Below are 6,096 nucleotides of genomic sequence, written 5' to 3'. Positions count from 1 at the left end.
CTTTTTTTTTTTTTTTTTTTTTGCTATATAATGAACCAAAATCAAAATTATTAAGCATCAACAAAAGAGTTTTGTGTATCTAAAACAAAATGAAGACTCTAACAAGCTTGGGTTTTATCTTATTCTTGGCTTTGGAATCAAGCATTCTTATTAACACATGTTTTGCCGGATTCAATAGACAAGTTGGAGGGGAAAAAGGGCAACAACCAGCAAGCAGATGACAAGTGACTATTTACAATTATCAAACAAACTCAGTTTTAAATGCTCATTGCAAGTCAAAAGACGACGATTTGAGCGAACGCGTTTTGGCCAAGCAAGCTCAATTCAACTGGAGCTTCAGAATGAACTTTTCGCGTACGACTCTGTTTTGGTGCAATTTTAATAGTTCTAATGGACATGCTTCATTTGAGGTATTTTGGCCAGAGAACTCGTTTTGGCTTTCTGAAAGATGCGACTTTAAAAACTGCATTTGGGCAGCTTTTGATGATGGGTTTTACTTAAAAAATATTCCTTCGGGGAAGTTTGAATTGATACACCCTTGGAAAAAATGAAGTAAAGTTTCCCTTGCTCATTTTGATCCCACAAAACCTACTCTTTTTTTCTTTTCTGTTTAATTGCTTTCACATGTAATAATTCTACATAGAGTTGTGGGGTTTCCTTGTAGACTTAGGATGTTGTATATTTAAGTCTAATAAAAGTGGGAGTTATCGTTTGGGATTTTATAGTTATTTTGATGTTGATAATTTGGTTGGGTTTCAAGTTTCTAGTTGTAACCACCCATGTTCAAGCTTGGAAATATGGATTTGGCATTTATTGGCCCTAATACTCCCCTTACAATATTGTCACGTTATTTACTCCTTGCTTCTAAGAATGAAAATTGTCACCACAGACCGACATAAGTACTCCCGGCATGTCTTTTCCTCCCTCACATGTTTGCTCCAAGAAAAGCACATTTAATCTCGAAGTTCTTATGATTAAGCCACCAAAAAAGCAAGTGCATCTTGTTGATATAGGTGGTAAGTTTCAATTCTTTTTAAGCATTTCTTAGTCATCTATACTCTGGATCACTTTCATTCGGATAGAATCCATGTTTATTCATGTACTCTCTTTAACTCGGGTATCACTCTACTCAAAATTCTTTAAGGATTAAGAAATATTTGAGGTTTTAAACTTGAAAGGGTAACAATTTAAGACGAAAAGAAAATATGTATAATAATTGAAAATGGTAATGTTAAGATCATAAAAAGGATATATGGAAAGAACTCGAGTCAATTAATCGATTTACAAGGAGAGATTAAATATTTTTTGGTCTAATCTTATACAAACTGATTGTATATGATACCCCCATCACTTGTCTTCACATGAACGATATGGATCAAATCATTTGTAACAATTACAAAGTGGGCCTATCAATACTATTATCTTAGTACTTGAAGTACTTATCTCTCCATAAAATTCGTAAATTTTACTAACCTTCATATATCATCTAGCAATTCTTTGTACTAAGTTTATTTCATATTTGAGTTTTCAACCATATGGAGACTTTTAACAAAATAGTGCATGTATGGCAATGAAAATGAATATACATGTTTCCATTTTATTTAAAAATTTCGAGCACAAAAATAGAAGAAATTTGAGAAGGAGAGGATCCCATTGTGGTTACAAGAAGTATATGATTGGCCTTGAAAGAGAAAAAAGCCTAGCCTAAGTTTTGGATAGTTGGGTGTGATGCTTTACTAAATAAAGTCTAACCTAAGAAACAAATACCCTTGATATCCTTTTGGTTTTTTTAGTTTTTCTTTTAATAGCCTTTGACGTAAAAATCTATCTTTAATAGTTGAACATGTAGGTTTGTTGAAAAGTGACGATTCTTAATTATCAAGACCTACCTTTACTGACTTAATGCAAATCAGAAAATGATGACTTGGGTAAATAAGGGTGTTCGCACCATGACAAGTTATTCAACCAGATCATATTATTTTATGTATACAGATCAAGCTGAAGATTGTTCAAACTCGAATTTTAGGAATTTTCATCACTCGATTCTTGTCTTGAAACATTGCCCGTAACTTCGTATTTATAGATCAAGCTTGCATCGCCATTGATTGTTCTAGAATTGTGGTGAATTTTCTCATTTTTTTTATTTTTTACATTTCTAAATTTTCAGTCATAAATATCTAAAACGATGAAGGTGCTACCGACATTGGTTTTCAACTTCAACCATTCGATCTAAAGAACCTTGAGCCTTGTTAAACATATCAAAATAGTATCTCAATCCAACGATGGAATGTGAATATATGATTGACTTTCTTCTGCTGGACGGTTCTGGAACAAAATTTGGTTGCAGATTCTTTTTTAATTACAGTTTTGTAATTAAGTGGAGCTTCAAGGGTATTTTTTTTTTGTAATTTGTCACATTTGGAATATTTTATGATTATTTTCCTCAAAACATCCATATTTTTTCTTAAAATCCTTCATCCCTTGATGTTGTAGGTCAGGTTTTCCTTCTCGACCATCTTGTAATTCCTTCTAGACATGGAAAATTGAGAAAGATCCTTGGTAATTGTAAAAATGACTTTTTTGCCGTTTTCTCCTACTTTTCCCTTTCCAATCTTTGTCCAAAGGCCTTAACTTCTTAAAATTACTTCTAACGGCGTAGAAATGACTTGCTAAAACTCTTGTCATTCTTGATCCTCTTAATTTCTTTCCTTGAATTCTTTGGATCTTACACGGGCGGCTTGTTCTTATTGGAGCTAATTTCCTTTATTTTTTGGGGTGTTACATCATATCTCATCGCTTGGCTCCCCAAGTCGTATTTATCAATCACAATTTTGTACATGATCCTATGATGAATTGGTTAACTCTTTACTAGTCTCTATGTCGTACATCTACGTATCATGAATATATGAGGTCCACTCTTTCTTAAAACATTTTCCATACTACACTAAACATAATTATTTGATTCATAAGCATCATAAACAAAACCTTAAACCAAACGACCACCGAGAGATCTAGATCAGCTAAATAAGGTTCATTTGAAATAGTTCTTGTTTTTTTCTATTAAATGATGGAACAATTTGATAACTATTTGAAATATGGAAATGAATTTTATGTTATGGTCGTTCGGGTACTTCACCTAGTCTAATTTTCATAGTGTCTCATGACCTTGCCTAACGGGGCTTTTATTTGGTCATCATATGTAAGGACCGGGCTGAGTAATTAAAATACAACACAATAGTTAAAACACAAAACGTTTCAAAACAAATGGGTTGAAGACGACGGGTGAGGCTTGTCTATGAAACCTACTCCAGAGTCGGCTCCTAACCTCGACTAAATCCTTATTACCTGAAAAAATAAAAAAAATCAAAATAAGGAAGGAGTACAAGACTTAGCAAGTAGCCTACTTGTAGGCTCTTAATCGTGTCCTTTATATGCTAGGATATCGCACTCTTTCTTTTCTTGTTCTTGTTTTTGTTGTAAGTACCTAGGCCCCGTAGTTCTGTTTCTGACTTGAACTTCTGTTAAGAATGAGAAATAGAATTGGGATCGAAAACGCAATCTTCATTAATATTCACAATGTTTAAATAGGATACAAGGTACCAACTAATACCTAACAATAAGGGAAAATATAAACTAACTAAATCTTGAGAATACAATAAAATATACTACCAATCAAATCATGAAGGAAAAAATATTAATTAAGATATATTCAACAACTAATTATTATACTATATTGTCCACATATTATATCTTAATATTCCCCCTCAAGTTAGAGAGTGTATGTCAATCACACCCAACTTGTCTTTCAAAAAATCAAATTAATGTCTTCCCAAAGTTTTAGTGAAAATATCTACAAATTGCATTTTAGTCGAAACATAACATGGTTTGATGATTCCAACTTGTATTTTTTCTCGAACTATATGATAATCTATTTCTATGTGTTTCGTACGTTGGTGAAAAACTAAATACACTAAATACACTATGTTAGGCCTAGTAACGGATAAATATATTAATCTGTCAATCAACCGTTTGTATGTACTTGGATCATTCAACTTCTCTCCTTCTGTTAAAGAAAGTTTTAGATTTTGCTCCATAGGAAATTTTTCAGGACGTGCTTCTGTAAGACTTTTGTCTTGAAGAATGTCTAGAGCATACTTCCTTTAAGACATAAAAATTTCTTTTCTAGACCTAGAAAATTCAATGCCTAGGAAATATTTCAAATTCCTTAAATCTTTGATAAGACATTTCTCGAGTAAACTAGTTTTGAGATGTTGAATCTCTTTTTATTTTGTATATAACGAGTAATCTGCTACTGAATGTAGCCTGCATATTGTATAGTGGTAGAGAATATGGAGAAACAATTGCGAGAAGCCTGTTTTAAACCATAGAGAGATTTATGGAGCCGACATACTATATTCTCCCCCTGTCGGCGAATACCTGGTAGACTTTCTCGTCTAGATTACCATGGAGAAAGACATTTTGAACATCCAACTAATGAGTGAACCATTTTCGAGCAACGACAATAGTGAGTAAGCAACAAAGTGTAGTAAGTTTCGCTGCAGGAGAAAATGTCTCTTTGTAATCAAAACCTTTAACATGAGTGTATCCCTTTGCTACCATTGGAGTTTCATAACGTTCAGCAGAACCCTCAGAATTGTGTTTAATCTTGTACACCCAACGACAGTCAATAGCTTTATGGCCAGGTGGTAGAGGAACGAGAGAAGTATGCTGCAATTTTATCATTCATAGTCTGCGACCATAATGGGTCGCCAACTGCCTCATCATAGGTTTTAGGTTCTGTCTTGGCTGTAATAAGAGTTAGAAAAGTACGTTGAGTAAGACAAAAATGAGAGAATGAAAGGTAATGATGAAGGGGATACCTGGTGCTATTGTTGGGACTTGAGCTAGAGGTTAAATGATTGGCTCCAGAAGACATCTCATAAACATTATAACAAGCTAGAAGCCGTTTGGTACGAGTAGAACATCGGAGTGGAACTGATGTATCGGGTGGGATAAGGTTAGAACTAGTGGGTGAATCTGGAGAAGGAACAGAAGGCGAAGGAGACGACGAAGTAGTAGGTGAAGGAATAGAAGGTAGGGGAGGACTAGAATGGATGTTTCAGTAGGATGAATCTTGAAATGGTAAAACGGGAGTTAAAGAAGCTAATGTCAAAGTTTGTGAAGCTGATGAAAAAGGAAAATCATCGTCACAAAATTTAACAGCACGACTGATAAAAAAAGTAAAAAATTTAATTTGCATGTCATATAACTTGTAACCTTTGTGACCACAAGGATATCCTACGAAAACACAAAGAATTGCCCGAGGTTCAAATTTTTGCTTAGGGTGTACTACAGTTGCATAAAACTTACAACCAAAAACTTTAAGATGGCGAAATGTAGGTGGTCGTTTGTAGAGTGCTTCAAAGGATGTCTTGTTAGATAACAATGGTGATGGTGTTCTATTTATAAGATAAACAACAGTCAAAATGCACTCTTACCAAAAATTAAGTGGAACCTGTGACTGAAAGAGAAGGGACCTAGCTACATTTAACATACACTACGATGGTTGCATTCTACGACTCCATTTTTTGTTTTTTTATTGGAATATAGGCACAAGTGCGCAGAAAGTCAATGTCACAAGAAGTAAAAAATGGTTGCAAAGATAAGAACTCAGTCCCATTGTCTGATCTATCTATCTTGATAGTAGTATGAAATTGAGTTTGAATGAATTTAACAAAGTTCATTAACAAATGATGTACTTTTGATTTATGTTGCATAAGAAAAACCCAAGTACATCGAGTAAAATCATCATCAATAGTGAGAAAAAAACGCAAACCATAATGGGTTAGAAGTTAATGTAGTCCCCAAACATTACAATGTAACATATGAAAGGCAGAATGAGTTGTTATCGAGCTTCTTGGGAAAGACAGTCTAGTTTGTTTTGCTAATGGGCAAATACTACAGTTATGAGAAAAAATAACATTATTAAGATGCAATTGCTCAGCTAGAAATTTAAAAGAAGGATGACCTAGGCGTAAATGCCACAAATTAGATGACTGAGATACTTGGTGAGCTGAAGATTTAATTCGAGATGGA

This window comes from Cucurbita moschata, unplaced genomic scaffold, assembly GCF_002738365.1.
Source record: "Cucurbita moschata cultivar Rifu unplaced genomic scaffold, Cmos_1.0 Cmo_Scf00079, whole genome shotgun sequence".
Classification (NCBI taxonomy): Eukaryota; Viridiplantae; Streptophyta; class Magnoliopsida; order Cucurbitales; family Cucurbitaceae; genus Cucurbita; species Cucurbita moschata.
Note: the sequence above shows the minus strand (reverse complement) of the source record.